This window comes from Aythya marila (genome assembly GCF_965140915.1).
Source record: "Aythya marila genome assembly, contig: HAP1_HAP1_SCAFFOLD_360, whole genome shotgun sequence".
Taxonomy (NCBI): Eukaryota; Metazoa; Chordata; class Aves; order Anseriformes; family Anatidae; genus Aythya; species Aythya marila.
The window spans coordinates 56,363-75,630 of record NW_028137474.1 but is presented as its reverse complement, the minus strand read 5'-3'; the positions used below and the strand labels follow the sequence as shown (position 1 = coordinate 75,630).

The following is a 19,268-nucleotide window of genomic DNA, read 5'->3' as shown; positions in this document are numbered from 1 at the left end:
TCTATATGTTTGACAGATTTTTTAAACTAGGGCTAAAAAGCACATCCTCACCTGTAGATCTTTGATCCGGGTAGTACTCTAAGGCATTGTTACAGATTAGATCGATGTCCTTCAGCTAGTCTCCTGCAGCGAGGTACTGGCACGAGTCAATATGAGTCAGAACTGTTGAAAGATCCATCGGCTCTTTAATCCTTGTGGCATAGTCAGGTACCTGCAGATCAAATACAAGCATTCAGAGGTTTTCTTAACCTTGCACACTGTCTACCAAAATTATTCTGAAAACTTTAAATAAACGACTTCCTAAAAACCCTGAACATTTGCGATGCATGAGAAGACGCTGAAATTAACCAGTTTGCTTCTCAAAAATGGAAGGGCTCTTTCATTTTTCATTAGAGCGGCTAGGAGAGGACAACAAGAAGTAGGGAGGTCAGAAGCACGTGCATGGTAGAGAAGAAACACTGAGGGTGGGAGATTCATTTCACTTTGCTTCAGAAAATCACAACAGTGAAAGCTGAGCAAGCCATCCGGCATTCTCTTTGTTGTCGACATTGAGGAAAAGGTGCATGAATTGCACCTGTGAAGTACCTATTGCAGGCATCTACTTTAGAATGAGATAACTGGGCCCTGAGGTGCTCATTTCTTCCCTCAGACCAGAAGAGGAGACTAATGACCAGTTCAGATGAGGACATATGTATCTGTCTAGATTTTTCACAGCTCAAGAACCTAGGAGAAAAGGGGAAGAAAAGCCAGTGGATGCCCACATCAAGAGGACTTTGCTGATCCCCAGGTATATTCAAGTTACATCTGTCTTTGAAATATACGCCCCTAGTTTAGGCTTATCTCATAAATTAAGGAGAAAAAGGCATCTAAGCAGCCAATTGGAGGAAAAAGAAAACACACTGCACTTATGGTTGATTCCTATTGAGGAGTTCCAGATGAAACAGAGAACAGGATCTCAAAACTTATTTTTACAAACTGCTGCTCTTATTCCTGTTCCCACAGGAACTGACAGTCCAATAAAGGGCTTCAGACTTCATTAAAGTAGTCCTGTAAATACTGTTTGTAATTATAAGGAAAGATCTCTGTGCTTTTCAGTGCTGTGACACGCCTACATATCAAAGCCTTTTCACGAGGAAACTGTGTTGGCATTTGGACTGGCTTTTTAGAATGAAACCAGGGCTTTCAGTGAATAATCCCATAAGACACATTTGAGAGTCAGCAGAAGTAAAAGCGCTGCCTCTGCTTCTTGCAAAATCCTTACAGTGCAGCCCTAAAAACAAAGTTGAACCTCACCCAAAACGCTGAGAAATACGAACACTGAGAAGTTACAGACACACACAGATCAGCACTACTTTACCTTCTGTGGGTCAACGGGCTTTGCAAATTCCCTGAAACGTCTGTCAGTGGCAAGTCTGTGAGTAACGTCCCTCAAGAAAATTCTAAGGTCACACAAGGTATCCTCCTCTTCCTCCTCCAACATCCCTACTTTTGTGGGGATCACTCTTGTGGCTTCTGAGGCTCAGCTGGTGGTGCTACAGGCACGACTTCCAATGTCCAATCAACTTCAATTCATCAGGAAAAATTAGCCAATTTACAGTACTCAAATACAAGCATATGACAAATTACTGACAGAAAATGACCACCAAAGCAAAGCCCAAAGAGCTAGTAACTTCGATAGGAAAGTTTTAGATGTACTTCTCATATCCTCCTCACCTCTTTTCTTTACGGGAGGCTTAGCCACTTCATTTAGAATTAGGTCCTCAAAAAAAGATGCTCTCTCTGCCCTACCAGGCAACTCAATATTGCACACTTCTCCAAATTCCTTATTAAATAATTTTTGGATCTAAAGCAGAAGGACGAGAGACATTTCAGATTTAAGGCCACAAAAAACTCATCTTCTATTCCAAAAAGACGAGTACCTTTTCAAATTAAGAATAACCTGAAGAACACAAACTGAAAAAAGTTATCTTCCTGGCCTTAAAAGGCTACATTTTCACAGGCTGGCATGGCAAATTCAAATATCACCTTTAAGAATCACCTGTAGAATTAAAGCTCGCTGAAGGGATTGTACACTACACTGGTAAAGTAATGGCTTTCACCACATCCAACAGCGCCTCCTTTGTATTTACTTGCCTTGCTGCAGCCTTTACTTAGAACCTTTATGGCTATAGAGGGAAGAGAAAGGCTTCAGCAGACAAGTGAGGGCTTTTTGCTGAGTTTTTATTTCTCTCCCAAAAGGTGTCTGAAGTAGCTAGTACCTCTACGTCTTCCTCCATTTTCAAGTTCTAGTAATAAAAGGTAGGTGAGGAATTTCACTACTTATTTTAGAAGGAATTTACAGCCTGTACAAAAACTTCTGTGGGAACTCAAGCACTTTCAAAGCAGTTGATAATAAACACGTCTAGGTAAGACCCGTTCTCTTCCCCCAATGACTGAGACCAAATCATCAGAATGACAACAGCGTGGTCCTGTTTTGGGCACCTTCCCTTAATGTAAACTCTCAGAAGTCAATGAAGTTCTGCACATACTTTTACTACAGTTTATTTAGGACTACAACTAGAATTCGATTCCAAAGTTACTTTAGCAGAAATTGGAACTCAGCTTTCCAGCTTGGAAAGCTTTGGCCTATATGAAGAAAGAAACTGATTTACTTATTTTTTTTTAATCAAAGTGTTTCAATTCTCTACTAAATTGCATTATTAGCAGTTTACCCAACATAGCATGGAATGGCAGACTGTCAGAAGAAATCTCTTCAATAAAAACATCCTCTTGTCATTTCAAGCACTGCATATTCTTGACTGAACCACTTTGTAGCCATCAGAATTATTGTATTAATTTATTATTTGCATGTGTGAGAAGGGGGTGAAAGTCACTTGCTTGATTCAGAAAAAACCTGAAGCAGATGCTTTCACAGTATTCTTTTTCTCTAAGCAAATTTTAAGTGATTTGTTAGGGTGCCTGAGTAATAACAGCATGCATTTAAGAAAGCACAGCATTTTGATGCTGAAAGCATTCATAAATTACAAGACACTGAAGAAATAGTAAGGAAAGTATTGACAAATACCTCTTCTGGGAGATCTGAGTGACGTACATCAGACGGAGCAAGCAGCAAAACTGGCGAAAATGCTGGAATGTTACGTAGTAGAGTTAGAAAAGTAAGTTTCAAGGCAGGTCCAGCGTTGTCCCACCATAAATGGATATCTGGGACATAAATAGTGCTTGGTGCTGTCTTCTGAGCATTTCGGATCAGCTAGTGAAAAGGAAAGCTTGGGTAAGAAAACTAAAACACGTACAAGAACCTCTTAATACATAGCTACATAGCCATCTGACTGCCCCATGAAATGAAACTGCGTGAACAGAGTGGCAAGCATCCTTTCACATAAGGAATTTCTCTGTGCACCCTTTCAGATTATCAGTATTCCGAGAACTCTAGTCAGAAGATGGGAAGGATATATTCAGGCAGTGGCTAGACACCGTAGCTATATGGCCACAGCCACAATCATCGCATAACAAAGAAAGGAAATGTCCCTCTTAAGGGACACATCAGTATTCAGTCGTGTAACATGTCTGTCCTTACTTGTATGGCTCTCAAACGTTTCCACTAAAGGTAAAAATATTTTAAGGTAGTGATGCCAAACAAGAAAATGGATTTCCTGCCTAAAAGTAAAAACACCAAATCTGTTCATTTTTTCTAGTTAAAACCACATCACCGTGCAAATGAAGTGTTTTCTGAATGTTAATGCTTTTATTGCACATACTGCAACAGCACAAGTTGTGTATGTCCGTGCGAAAACAAAATAAACAGAAGCCCCAAACCTTGGTTGCCTTACTAATATAATTTAGAAGAAGCCTACAAAAAGTAGCCGACATGCAGTCTGATACAGAGCCATCTACTGGGAGCACACAGTCTTAGGAGGCAATGAGAACTACTTTCTGGATCCCAGTGACATGAGCAGCATTTCTTTCCACAAAGAGATGTTTATTAGCAACACCGCCCAGCTTCCTGAGCTGCTAGCAACAGTCTCACTGTAAAACTGGATATGGAAAATGTGGACATGTACAACATCCAGATTGTTTGTGGTGCTGTCTAAAAGAAAAGGGGATTTTCAGACAGAAGCAAACATCCCAGCACATTAAAACAAGGCCACCTCCATTACCAATTAATTTTGCTCACCTTATTTGCAACTCGATTGATCCTTTACATACAGTCAGTGAATCCGATGAGAAGAAAAAGAAAAAAAGGTACCTGTCCGCAGATTTCTTCTGGCGATGCAACGTTTGTAAGCAGAACAGAAAGGTCCAGGGTGTGAACGGGAAACTTCTCCAAAGCGTGCAACACCGCGGGTGCCACGTAAGAAACCTGGCCATACCCTTCTTTTCCTACTATTAGCAGACGGGGCTGGCATGATGTTGGTTCGCAGAAAGCACTCCTAGAACAAGAGTTAAGAAAACAAGCTTATAAATGAGGTGCTGAATAGACACACAGATGTTCCAAGTAATTTTCCTATAGACTTTCTTTTCCCTCCCCAAATAATCCAAATGGCAGCGGTACATTAAATACATGTAAGATTTCCAGTTAAGTTATTCACTCATTCCAATTGTTTCACCTTCTTCCCTTGTGTTTCCTATTCTTTACTAAACCAAGACTGCAAATTAATATCCCTGCAATCTTGCTTTACTTTATTATAAATTTATTATTTATTATATATTTATTATTTATTATATATTTATTATTTACTTTATTATAAATTTATTTTTATTTAAAAATAAATTGGTGAGGAGCATTTGTTTCCCCACTACAATCAGGCTGTACCTCTGCTGGCTTAAATCAAAGATGCTAGAGACTTAGCCTTGCTCTACAGGACAGAAAATCTTCTGGACAGCACAGCAATAGAAACTGAGAAAAATAACTGATCCAGCTGTGACAACATGATCTAACTTTCCAACTGTGGGCTTGCATGACTTCCATACTACAATATCACAAGATTAACACAACTTGGTGGCTTAACAAATAAAGACACCATTCAATTTTTTCTCAAGGTGTTTTAACAAGCCCTTTCTCAGTTTTCTTTCTGCTACATAATTCACTACTGGTTTAACAATCCTGGAAAACAGAAGGGCAAAAGGTGGCAACACAAACCCATAAAGTTGGGGTATTTTTAGCTAAAACGATAGACTGCACATTTATGTGGTCTTGAGTCTTTCAAAGAACACCATGGATTAAGTCAACGTGTTCTGGTAGTCTACGGATCACTTTGGCTTACGAAGAGAAGCCTGGGCTTTTCAATTTGGTCATTCAGAGCAACTTCATTACAACTTTAGTCCCTCCACCCTTTCTTCTTGTGAATACCAAGCACCCCTTCAACACACAAACTTGATGTTGCCCCTTCGTCTACCACCCCTCGCACTTTTAACAGCTGGAACTGTTCACAAAGACTCAGCAGACCTGAGAATTTAAACGTAACAGGGATCTATCTTTCTTTACCTGCTGAAACAGAGGCAATTTTTCTCTGGTCCGTCAGGCATTCCATCTTTTAATTCATCTCCAGAAACCAAGGATGCATCGTCATCACTGTCAAACATATCATCTTGTAAAATAGGATTGAAATGCTCTGAAAGGCAAAAGAGGTTTGTTAACTTTCCTGAATAGCCTTTGTCTCTTTCTCTTCCATTAATACAGCTTCTAAATCAGTGCCAAAACCCTTTCTTCATTTGAGAGCACACACTGAAAGCTACTTCCTAGAGTTCAGCCCACCACAGATCTAAGGAGATGGCACGAGGCCCTACAAAGCTGTACTAACTCCCACTGATGTGTACGTATAAGGAACGCTACTCTTGGTGATTTTTTTCTCCCCCTTAGAATAAAGGAGATTACGAACAATTTCTGCAGTTGCTAAATAGCTAAAATAAAACAAAAACAAACAAGACCATTTCTTTCTGGAGGAGGTTCCCACAATGAAAGCACGGGGATAAAGGATGTGATGGCCACAGAATTCCATTCATCTAGTAAATATCAATGCTAATTGATCTCACGTGTATAGTACGATCCACAAACATTTAAATTAGGAGACTGGTTAAAAATGATGATAGCTAAAACAATATTTAGCTTAGACCAGTTATACTTGTATCCTGGTCCTGACATTCTTCAGAAAGGAATTAGAAACATTGACCTAGAAATGCTTCCCCTCCAAAGATCTGAGTTTTGATTTTTTAAAGAAAAATAGGTGCCTTATACTTCAAACCTCAAGTCAACCTCTACAAATGCTAATTATCTTAGCTGCCGTCAGAAGCAGGATGCTTCAGTAGAGAACGCATCGTCCTTTACTGTGTTTTGAGTCATTCAGAGCTTCCATTTGGCATTTCAGTTTCGAATCCACAATAAAACCTATGTGTTGTATTCCAGACTTGCCCAAAAAAAAGACATGCACATGCAAATAATAAAATTCTACCACCATTATGTCTGAAAGCTATAAGTTGATTGCACAAACCACAAGTTTTTGCTTTAGCAGAATTATAAAGAAGTGGATGCTGTGGTTATACCTTGCTGTCGGTCCTCCTTTAGTGCAAGCTGTGCATGCGGGAAGATCTTCTGCACAACTTGTAAAATATTCTCTACTGATCTTTGAAAAAGTGGCTTGAAAATGGGTGATAGTGCTTGTACGGGTGAAGCCTTGATCCGGTTTGAAGCTGGAACAACCTTCTTCATAGCCATGAAAAAGTCCTTTGCTTTTATTTTAATAGAATTAACGTCTAGTAGCAACTTCTCCCTACTTGCATAAATCTGAGGATAGCATCGGCGTAGAGAGCACAGCGCAGCTTCAGTACATAAAGATTTGATATCTGCACCACAGTATCCTAACAAACAAAAATCAAACGTTACATTGGTCAAGGCCCAGGTTTACAACATGCAACATTTAAAGAATTTGTAATGCCAAAACCAAACAGCTTAACAGGGAATTCAAAGTGCTACCGCTCTGCAGGGAAGTTTCATGTTGCTCACTGCCTGATATCCTGCGCTTATGCAGCTGAAGCAGACTCCTCATCAAAAACTATACTCTTGAGGAAGATGCCCCAGAACCATTTAATGTTCTCAGACAACAAGAGGAACGATAACAAAGAGTAAATAGATGAAAGGATCTCACACAGATTGCTATGAAGGCGTGCCAGCTGCCTCGTTGACTAGTTGTGCAGCAAGGCACAAGAGCATGGGTACTGCCTGGTACAAGCTAAGGTTCTTTACAACTTGGTCACAAGCAAGAATCCGTTTCTGTTTCAGTCTTACCAATGCATTTCTCAGCTAGTTCATCAAGCAACATGTCCGGTGGCTGAGGGGTCCAGTCACGAGTATGAATCTTGACAATTTCTTTTCTAGCCTGGAAGCAAAATCATTGCATTTTAGCTTGTCCCAAGTTTTCCTTAAAAATACCAACAAGAAACAAACAAACCAAAAGGCAAACAAACAAACAACAAAAAACAAAACAGTCCTCCCTCAAAACCCCTCATCTACTAATACACTTTTCTTACTTGCTCAACTTTCAAGTATTTTACAGTTATTTAATATACACTCTGCATTGTCAACCAGGAAATTGAATATTTCTTATTTGTTATACTGAACTTTTTCTAGGAACCTACAGTGAAAGAAAAGGCATTTATAGCTTCAATAACAAGTTTCCAAACTACGAGACCTAAGGACCCAGAGGAAAATACTGTAATGAAAAATTTATCCAGAAACATTTCTTTGCTGTCCAAAAAACTTCTCTAAAACTTAGCAAGCTTTCATTGGGACAGTCTCATTACTTCATCACATTTGCTTTCCAGTCAGTAAATTCACAGAAAGCACTTCTGGCACAATGCTTCCAATTGCTACAATTACTATAAAGAAGAAAAGAATTATGACTCAAACTACTACCACTGATCCGGGGCACAATCAAATGCAAACACGTCCCCTATTCATTCATAAGCGAAGGATTGAGACCAAAAACACAACTTCATGATGAAAACACCCAAGTGGACTAAATAATTAAGCAAACAGGTACAACTTTGGGAATGAAAGGTTTGATTATAGAACTAACTACTTGGTGGTATCATCCTGACCATATATATCCAGTACCAGATTTGCCCTCCATGGAACAACGCAGTGTCTCCACGTGTCACTCTTTTGTTCAAGTTGTCAATTATTTTTTTTTCCTATAAAGTTGGACTTTGCCATGGTAGCACTAACGTTGAATTTAAGTTCTCACCTCTTAATTTGGCAAGTTGAAGAGGAAGTGTCTGCCAAAGCGTCCTGGTCTTCGTAAAGCAGGATCTATAGAATCCAGTCTGTTGGTAGCTCCGATTACCACGATCTCCCCTCTGTTATCTATGCCATCCATAAGCGTCTGAAGAGTTGAAACAATGGAACTAATAGAAAAATATAATTTTTACTTACTGGTTCAGTAAATTTTGATACATTCCACATGACTTTTTTGATGCCGGAATAACCTTCTTCCTAGTGGTCATTCAAAACTGGGAAAAAAATAGTCTACCAAGTCGGGGTTTTTTTGAATCTGCAGACTGTTAAGTCATCAAGCACTTCAAGACTGTTTGAAATAATCTCTACGTTAATATAAAAGGAGTACTGCACACTTCTGCTCAGGAAGAAAATCACGGAAAATGTCAACTTTGATTTTAGATGTTGAATTTGTTGCAGTGAGATCTTCCTCATCGCACGATTCTATTTGGATTTAAACCATATTATCTATGGAGAGACCAAGATTAGGACAAGAACAGCACAGAGTTCAGCATGAAGCCAATCAGGAGCTCAAGTTTGTATTCTTTGTATTCAACTTTACCCTTCTCTTGCTGGAAGGACCTGCTTTTTGACTCTCCTTCTCTTCACTAGGAGCATGCTCCCTCTTGCATTCGTAATGCTCTTTCTCAGTGGTTTTAGTCTTGTCCTTTGTATCTTGGCATCTCTCTGTAAGAGCTGAGGAGGAAAGGTTTTTAGAGCTACATTCAGTGTCAGACTTGAGAGAGGAAGTATGCCGCAGTTTCTCACCAGGCTCACAAGACTCTTTGCCGGACAAAACGGTTTCTTTTGAAATGAGGTCACGTTCTTTTGATCTTCTTGCTTTCTCCTTTCCACGGTCATCACATTGGTACTGGGCGAGGTATTCATCATTCCCAGGAGATTTCGGAGGGTCCACGACACTGCACAAAATAAAATCACATTTCTCACTTCTGCTGAAGGACGTGAATATTAAGAGTAAAACCTTCCAACGTCAAACAAACAAACAAAAACCTCCGGACTACAGGAACCCTCGCAAAGATATGCCATTTAGAAACCTCTCCTGTGATTAGGACACCTTCTTCAGCTCCCAGAGAAAGTGCTTTTTCCCCTCTTGCTTCTGAAGCCATTGCACTAAAAAAGCAAACGCATCTGTCTCCCTCCACATGCTGCTCTGATTAAGAGCCAGAATATTCAAAGCCACTCTATTTGTTCTCCCCACATAGCCGAAAAAACACCAGTTGAAAGAGTTTTCTACCTCTCTCCACGAATTTACATCCACATATCCTATGACTGCAAAAATAGAAGGCGGGGCTCAGGAGAAACAGCCAGTGCTGGAAATGAAAAAAAGCAGCTTGTTTCTTCAGAGTCTTAAGCCTATGCTACTAGGAACAAAACAAAACAAAACAAAACAAGAGGAGAGGAGAACAACAGTGGGAAATTTACCTATTCTCCAGGTGTTCAATTGCAAAGCCTCCTCTGGAGGATCAACAGTTGTGAATTCAGTGTGCTTAGGAGAAATCAGATCTACATCTGAACCACAACTATTTCAGTAGTATCACGAACTTCTGTTACTCTGAAGAAGCAGTCAGCACCGTTTCTATGTTAGGAAAGAGCTGAACAGAGTCTGTTATTCACATCAAGTAGTCAGGCAGGTTTCTTTAGGAAGGCTGGGTTTCACTAGAACATTACTAGCCTGTAAGCCTCATGGCATCACCTTCCATCTTGACTGCTGAACCTCCTTGCTCCCTACTATCTTCTTTGCCAAGATACAGCTGTCCACATTTACTTTTCCTACTTGGCTGGACTGAATTTAAGAAGATCTTTGTCCTGGTTTCAGTTAGCACAGAATTAATTTTCTTCCTAGTAGCTGGTGGAATGCTGTGTTTTGGCTTAGAATGAGAAGAGTGCTGATAACACCCCGATGCTTTAATTGTTGCAGAGCAGTGCTTATACTAAGCCAAGGACATCTCAGCCTTTGCTCTGTCCTGCCAACGGGCAGGCTGGGGGGTGCAGTAAGAGCTGGGAGGGGACAGACCCAGGACAGGTGACCCAAACTAGCCAAAGGGGTATTCCATACCATCTGACGTCATGCTAAACAATATATAGGTGGCTAGCCGGGGGGAGGGGGCCGGACTGCTCGGGGTTAAGCTGGGCATCGGTCAGCGGGTGGTGAGCAATTGCATTGTGCATCACTTGTTTGTACATATTATTAGTAGTAGTACTATTATCATCATTGTATTATTATTATTATTATTATTATTATTATTATTATTATTATTATTATTATTTTCCTGTCTTATTAAACTGTCTTTATCTCAACTCACGGGCTTCACTTTCCATTTCTCTCCCCCGTCCCAGAGAGGGAGGGGGGAGGGTGAGCGAACGGCTGCGTGGTATTTAGCTGCCAGCCGGGTTAAACCACGACAGTCTTTTTGGCGCCCAACGTGGGGCTCGAAAGGTTGAGATAACGGCAGATCTGACCAGAGTGTGTTAAAATAAAATTGGTATAAGTATTAGACCTGCTTAATAGTCACTTGTCATAATGCTGATTGCTTTAATCTCAACTGTGCTGCGCCTGTTTTCCAAATTGAGTATTATAGCACGTTATTTTCCGTATGTGCTCTCTGTCATGTTGTTTATCCTCTCCGGGCCCTGGTTTCAGACCATTATGGTACTGTGTGTTGTATCAGTGGCTTATGAGATGATGAAATACCTGGCCATGACTCTAACCTGGTATTTGTACTCAGTAACATCTTCGATTCTGTACTTTGCAAACTGTATTTTGGAAACTATTAGCAATTGTATCTGTTGCCTTTTTTCATTAGGGAGTCAATCTGTGGAGGGGAAAGGGGAAGATAATTTTTCTTACTTGATCACTCTCCCTTTCTCCTTCACCACCCCTGTACCCTCCTTGATCACTCTCCCTTCCTCCTTCACCACCCTCTTATCCTCCGAGTTTATTACAATAGCTCTCCAAGATATTGAATATTTCTGGAATACTCAGAATACCATAGTCTTGTTGTTCTGCCTCATGAATGCACTTCAGATTCTGCTTAAAGTTAAACAACTACTTATGAAGCTCATCCGGAGATCTGCCCGGAGGCAGTATAGTTGTGGGTGGCAGGGAGTATGGGTGGATATGGGCAGGCATCTAGAGCAGTTAGCACCCCCAGTGTGTTGGAAATTCACCCCTGAACAATGGCAAAATCCTCAAAAACTGGCAGAATGCTTGAAAAAAAGGTGTAATGATTCTGGCAGTTCCAAAGTAACACAAATCATTGTAACGTGCTGGGGCCTGGCTCATGCCTATCGAGCTGCCATTGATACTGCTGTCAACTTAGTGACAGACCCTGCGGCCACTCCAAACCCTGTGACAGATCCAACGGCCACTGTGACCCCTACGGTGGATTCTGCAGCCGCTCCAGTCCCAGCTCCTGCAGCCGCTCCAGTCCCAGCTCCTGCAGCCGCTCCAGTCCCAGCTCCTGCAGCCGCTCCAGTCCCAGCTCCTGCAGCCGCTCCAGTCCCAGCTCCTGCAGCCGCTCCAGTCCCAGCTCCTGCAGCCGCTCCAGTCCCAGCTCCTGCAGCTGCTCCAGTCCCAGTTCCTGCAACTGCTCCAGTCCCAGTTCCTGCAGTCGCTCCAGTTCCAGCTCCGGCCGCTACTCCAGTCCCAGTTCCTGCAACTGCTCCAGTCCCAGCTCCTGAAGCTGCTCCAGCTCCAGCTCCTGAAGCCGCTCCAGCTCCAGCTCCTGCAGCTGCTCCAGTCCCAGTTCCTGCAGTCGCTCCAGTTCCAGCTCCGGCCGCTACTCCAGTCCCAGTTCCTGCAACTGCTCCAGTCCCAGCTCCTGAAGCCGCTCCAGCTCCAGCTCCTGAAGCCGCTCCAGCTCCAGCTCCTACTGCTGCTCCAGTCCCAGCTCCTGCAACTGCTCCAGCTCCAGCTCCAGCTCCTGTAGCCGCTACAGCTCCGGTTCCTGCAACTGCTCCAGCTCCTGTAGCCGCTCCAGCTCCTGTGGCCGTGCCAGAGAAACGAGCTGTAGCAGTGCAAGTTGACCCTGCAGAGGGCATTCCAACCCCTGTGGCAGACCCTGTAACAAAGTCAGAGAAACGAGCAGTAGCAGTGCAAGCTGCCCCTGTAGAGAAGGTGAAAATATGGTATAGAAATTCAAGTCGTTTAGAACGCAGAGAGTCTTCTGCCAATCCGGGTAAGGCTTCTGCCAAAACTAAGTATAGAGATGACGAAGATGATGACGACGCTGGGCCGTCAAGGATTCAGGAGGAGGAAGATGAGGATGCCGAAAGAGCAACAGTAACTACCCGAAGCCTAAACGAGCGCGAGCTACGAGATGTGCGAAAAGATTTTGGTCGCTGTATAGGTGAGCAGCTTGTCACCTGGCTGCTCCGGTGCTGGGACTCTGGAGCCAATTGTGTGGAATTAGACGGCAGGGAAGCCAAGCGGCTGGGATCCCTTGCTCGAGACGCCGGCATTGACAAAGCAATTGCAGATGGAGCACGACCCACCAGCCTCTGGAGGCGTCTCCTCTCAGCTGTGAGGGAAAGGTATCCCTTCAAGGAAGATATTTTATGTCTACCAGGCAAGTGGACCACTATGGAGAAGGGAATCCAGTACCTGAGGGAATTAGCCGTACGGGAAGTGATTTATGAGGATCCAGACCTCAAACAAACATCCACAGATCCAGATGAAGTCAAGTGTACACGACCCATGTGGCGGAAGTTTGTACGGAGTGCACCATCATCATATGCCAGCTCATTGGCAATAATGGCCTGGAAAGAGGATGAGGAACCCACAGTGGGTGAAGCGGCTAAACAACTCCGGCAGTACGAAGAAAGTCTCTCCTCTTCCTTACAGGCCTGCGTCTCAGCTGTGGAGAAACTTTCTGAAAAGGTTCACCAACTTGAAGAGAATCTATTGTCCTCCCCACCTGAACCAACCAGTGCCCACCGACCAAAGGAGAACACTTGGGAGAAACTTTCTGAAAAGGTTCACCAACTTGAAGAGAGATTATTCTCCTTCGCACCTGTACAAAGCAGTGTCTCAGCTGTCAGGGGTAGGCGTTCACCCACACAAGGAAGACGATATGGTGGGTACTCACCCCGTGCCACCCTGTGGTTTTACTTACGAGACCATGGAGAGGACATGAGAAAGTGGGATGGAAAATCTACCGCGACCCTAGAGGCACGGGTACGTGAGTTGCAAAAGAAAACAATCAGGAAAAAGGGATTCTCCGAAAAGTTTGCTGCTCCAACTTCCAGCAGACAGTCCTTCAAACACAGAAACGAGGAAGATTCTGACCAGGATTAGGGGGGCCCTGCCTCCAGCCAGGGGGAGGAAAGGGACAATCGAGTTTATTGGACTGTGTGGATTCGATGGCCTGGCACATCACGCGCACAGAAGTATAAGGCTTTAGTAGACACCGGTGCACAATGTACTATAATGCCATCGAGCTATAAAGGACCAGAGCCCATCTATATTTGTGGAGTGACAGGGGGATCTCAGCAGTTGACTGTATTGGAGGCTGAAGTGAGTCTGACTGGGAATGAGTGGGAGAAGCACCGCATTGTGACTGGTCCGGATGCTCCATGTATCCTTGGCATAGACTATCTTAGAAGAGGATACTGCAAGGACCCAAAAGGGTTCCGGTGGGCTTTTGGTATTGCTGCCTTAGAGACAGAGGGCATTAAACAATTATCTACCTTGCCTGGTCTCTCAGAGGACCCCTCTGTTGTGGGGTTGCTGAGGGTCGAAGAACAGCAAGTGCCAATTGCTACCACAACTGTGCACCGGCGGCAATATCGCACCAACCGAGACTCCCTGATTCCCATCCATAAGCTAATTCGTCAATTGGAGAGCCAAGGAGTGATCAGCAAGACTCATTCACCTTTCAATAGTCCCATATGGCCAGTGCGAAAGTCTAATGGCGAGTGGAGACTAACAGTGGACTATCGCGGCCTGAACGAAGTCACGCCACCACTGAGTGCTGCAGTGCCGGACATGCTGGAACTTCAGTATGAACTTGAATCGAAGGCAGCCAAGTGGTACGCCACAATTGATATCGCTAATGCATTTTTCTCCATCCCTCTAGCAGCAGAGTGCAGGCCACAATTTGCCCTCACTTGGAGGGGAGTCCAATATACTTGGAATAGGCTACCCCAGGGGTGGAAACACAGCCCTACCATTTGCCATGGGCTGATCCAGTCTGCACTAGAGCAGGGGGAAGCTCCTGAACACCTGCAGTACATCGATGACATTATTGTGTGGGGTGACACAGCAGAGGAAGTTTTCGAGAAAGGGAAGAAAATAGTCCAAATCCTTCTGAAAGCCGGTTTTGCCATAAAACAAAATAAAGTCAAAGGACCTGCACGGGAGATCCAGTTTTTAGGAATAAAATGGCAAGATGGACGTCGTCAAATCCCAATGGATGTGATCAACAAAATAACAGCTATGTCTCCACCAACTAACAAAAAAGAAACACAGACTTTCCTAGGTGTTGTGGGGTTTTGGAGAATGCACATCCCAAATTACAGTCTGATTGTAAACCCACTCTACCAAGTAACTCGTAAGAAGAATGAGTTTGAATGGGGCCCTGAACAACGACAAGCCTTTGAACAAATCAAGCAGGAAATAGTCCATGCAGTAGCCCTTGGGCCAGTTCGAACAGGACCAGATGTAAAGAATGTGCTCTACACTGCAGCCGGGGAGAATGGCCCCACCTGGAGCCTCTGGCAGAAAGAACCTGGGGAAACTCGAGGTCGGCCTCTGGGGTTTTGGAGTCGGGGATACAGAGGATCTGAGGCCCGCTATACTCCAACTGAAAAGGAGATATTGGCAGCATATGAAGGAGTTCGATCTGCTTCGGAGGTGGTCGGTACTGAAGCGCAGCTCCTCCTAGCACCCCGATTACCGGTACTAGGCTGGATGTTCAAGGGAAGGGTCCCCTCTACGCATCATGCAACTGATGCTACATGGAGCAAGTGGGTTGCACTGATTACTCAGCGGGCTCGAATAGGAAACCCCAGTCGCCCAGGAATATTGGAAGTGATCATGGACTGGCCAGAAGGCAAATACTTTGGGATATCATCAGAGGAGGAGGTGGGTCGTGCTGAAGAAGCCCCACTGTACAACCAGTTGCCAGAGAATGAAAAGAAATATGCCCTGTTCACTGATGGGTCCTGTCGTATTGTGGGGAAGCATCGGAGATGGAAGGCTGCTGTATGGAGTCCTACGCGGCGAGTTGCAGAAGCTGCTGAGGGAGAAGGTGAATCGAGTCAGTTTGCAGAAGTGAAAGCCATTCAGCTGGCTTTAGACATTGCTGAACGAGAAAAATGGCCAGTTCTCTATCTCTACACCGATTCATGGATGGTAGCAAATGCCCTGTGGGGATGGTTACAGCAATGGAAGCAAAACAACTGGCAGCGTAGGGGCAAACCTATCTGGGCTGCTGCATTGTGGCAAGATATTGCTGCTCGGGTAGAGAACCTGGCTGTGAAAGTACGCCACGTAGATGCTCATGTGCCCAAGAATCGGGCTACTGAAGAACATCAAAACAACCAGCAGGTGGATCAGGCTGCTAAGATTGAAGTAGCTCAGGTGGACCTGGATTGGCAGCATAAAGGTGAATTATTTATAGCCCGATGGGCCCATGACACCTCAGGCCATCAAGGTAGAGATGCAACATACAGATGGGCTCGTGATCGAGGGGTGGACTTGACCATGGACGCTATAGCACAGGTTATTCATGACTGTGAAACATGTGCTGCAATCAAGCAAGCCAAACGGTCAAAGCCTCTTTGGTATGGAGGACGATGGCTGAAATATAAATATGGAGAGGCCTGGCAGATTGATTACATCACACTCCCTCAAACTCGCAATGGCAAGCGCCACGTACTTACAATGGTGGAAGCAACCACCGGATGGCTGGAAACATATCCTGTGCCTCATGCTACCGCCCGGAACACCATCCTGGGCCTTGAAAAGCAAGTCCTATGGCGACATGGCACCCCAGAAAGAATAGAATCAGACAATGGGACTCACTTCCGAAACAACCTTATAGACACTTGGGCCAAAGAACATGGTATTGAATGGGTGTATCACATCCCCTATCATGCACCAGCCTCCAGGAAAGTTGAACGATACAATGGCCTGTTAAAGACTACCTTGAAAGCAATGGGCGCTGGGACGTTCAAAAACTGGGATACGCATTTGGCAAAGGCCACCTGGTTAGTCAATACTAGGGGATCTACCAACCGAGCTGGACCTGCCCAATCAAACCTGTTACGTACTGTAGATGGGGATAAAGTTCCTGTAGTGCATGTAAAAAATATGCTGGGTAAAACAGTCTGGGCTACTCCTGCCTCAGGAAAAGGCAAACCTATTCGTGGAATTGTTTTCGCTCAGGGACCTGGATATACTTGGTGGGTGATGCAAAAGAACGGAGAGGTCCGGTGTGTACCTCAAGGAGATTTAATACTGGGTGAGAATAGCCCATGAACTGAATTGCACCATGTTAAATAGTATATTATACTGTATGTTATCACTACCATGATTACTATAGGTGACTAATTAGAATGTATGGAAAAGAGTGTAACCTGAGCATGACATAAATGGTATGGAATAAGGGGTGGATAGATGTCCTGGTTTCAGTTAGCACAGAATTAATTTTCTTCCTAGTAGCTGGTGGAATGCTGTGTTTTGGCTTAGAATGAGAAGAGTGCTGATAACACCCCGATGCTTTAATTGTTGCAGAGCAGTGCTTATACTAAGCCAAGGACATCTCAGCCTTTGCTCTGTCCTGCCAACGGGCAGGCTGGGGGGTGCAGTAAGAGCTGGGAGGGGACAGACCCAGGACAGGTGACCCAAACTAGCCAAAGGGGTATTCCATACCATCTGACGTCATGCTAAACAATATATAGGTGGCTAGCCGGGGGGAGGGGGCCGGACTGCTCGGGGTTAAGCTGGGCATCGGTCAGCGGGTGGTGAGCAATTGCATTGTGCATCACTTGTTTGTACATATTATTAGTAGTAGTACTATTATCATCATTGTATTATTATTATTATTATTATTATTATTATTATTATTATTATTTTCCTGTCTTATTAAACTGTCTTTATCTCAACTCACGGGCTTCACTTTCCATTTCTCTCCCCCGTCCCAGAGAGGGAGGGGGGAGGGTGAGCGAACGGCTGCGTGGTATTTAGCTGCCAGCCGGGTTAAACCACGACAATCTTGCATCTAAGAAAGGGAACAAAAGCTGCTGCCCAGCAGCATCTGGCTCAGGGAGGAGTGAGAAAGCTCTGTGCAGCCCCCAAGGTCCGTGCAGCAGGAGGCAGGAGGTGCTCCAGGCTCACAGCAGCAGTTCCCCTGCGGCCTGTGCAGGGAGAGGCCCCTGGTGGAGCAGGCTGTCCCCCTGCAGCCCATGGGTCCCCCGTGGAGCAGATCTCCACGCTGCAGCCCCCCTGCGGGTGGAGGAGCCCCCGGTGGAGCAGGTGGCTGTGGCCTGGAGGAGGCCGCGGCCTGTGGAGAGCCCCCGCAGGAGCAGGCCCCGGGCTGGACTGGAACAGGCTGTGCTGAGCCTGCTTTGCCCGTGACGCTCCTTGTGGAGTGATCTCCCTGTCCTTCTGGCAGCCCTTGAGCCCTTGCCAGCCTCTTTTCTCCCCTTGGCGTTGGAGGAGGGGCAGGGAGAGAGCGCTTGTGCTGGAGCTCAGCTGCCCAGCTGAGGAAAACCACCACGGCTCTGTCTTGCCGCTGCTGCAGCACGCTGGTAGCAGCCAGCACCGTCTGTTCTTCGAGCCTCAGCAAGCCCACAGCATCTTCCCAGAAGGGATCCCTTTCCTTCACGCCTGACAGGCGCCGCCTCCAGAGGCTGAGGGCTTGTGCCCTGTTTGCAAGCTCTTTCTCAGTGCCCCCTTCCCCAGAGAAGGATCCCAGCTGCTTGGCTTCACTGCCCTCTGCTGCCAGGCTCCCGCAGCTGCTATCCCAGCAGCGCAGCGAACATGTGGATAGAAGGCTGCATCATCGTGAGTATCCGCACGTTCCCATGTTACATCTTTCATTTTCCCTCATTCACAATCGTGTTTTTTGGTCAAGAAAAGTTATCACAAGGAAAAAAAGAATTGTACTTCTCTAATAAGTAGTCTTTGTTGTCCGGCCAGTATCAGTAAAAATCCCTGCTCGCCGGTAACTAGAGCCCTACATAGACCAGCGGGGGGCAGGGGAAAGGCCTCCTGCCCCGCCGGGCTCCCCTCTGCTGCCCTGAGGGGGAGCAGGCCGTGTTGCGGGCCCTGTGGGTCGGGGTGCCCTTAGGGGAGGGGGGGGGGGGTGAAGGGCGCAGGGCCTGGAGGCAGGGCTGGGGGCTGGGGTGTTCCCTCCCCCTGTATCAGCCCCTTCTGGGCCCTGTGAGACGCGGAGCTGCTGCCCGGGGTTAGGCCCAAGGTCTCCTGTCAGGCCCGGGGCCGCCCTTCCCCTCGCCCTGCCCTTCCCTCCCGCTCCTGAACCCTTCGTCAGGCCTTGCTGGGCCCTCTGTCCGGCAGTCTGTCTGTCCGTGCATCTGACCCTCTGGCCATCTGTCCCACCACCCTGCCCCGTCCCTGCCCTCTCCCTAAGGAAGCAAAGAGTCCCCGGGCTGCCTTCATGGGGGGGGTAGGGGGGAGAGGGGAGGTTCTGCTGAGAAAAAAATGAAAGATTTCCCCCTTAACGGGCGCCTTGCAAGTTCTTTCGAGTTCCAACCTTCTGCCTTCCTTCCGTAGCAGTGCCTCTAAGGGGTGCGCTGTAAGGCAGCCCTCATCTGGCGCGTTGCTCCTCCGTTCCCCCAAGGAACTGCCTTCAGGATCTGACTAACTCTGGATGCACCCGGTTGTCGCCTTAATTTCTCCTTTAGCTTGCTGAAAACAAGCCGGTTGGGTGACCTTTTGCGTTTCTCGCTTAAAATTTGGATCGAGGAGGTCTGTGTTTCCTTACGCTGATGTCCACGCTGAAGGTGCAGAAGG

The 19,268-nt window shown here is 45.5% G+C and overlaps 1 pseudogene across 1 annotated transcript in view; it reads right to left on the bottom strand.

Moving 5' to 3' along the window:
* Nucleotides 1–18,845, bottom strand: part of LOC309890795 (ATPase family AAA domain-containing protein 2-like) — a 30,249-nt pseudogene extending 11,404 nt beyond the window's left edge. The window contains exons 1-4 of the transcript in view: nt 18,835–18,845; nt 8,241–8,400; nt 7,283–7,373; nt 6,617–6,855 (exon numbers count right to left, since the gene is read on the bottom strand). The product of the transcript in view is annotated as an ATPase family AAA domain-containing protein 2-like (transcript). The remainder of the gene's footprint in view (nt 1–6,616; nt 6,856–7,282; nt 7,374–8,240; nt 8,401–18,834) is intronic.
* Nucleotides 18,846–19,268: the final 423 nt, after the last annotated feature.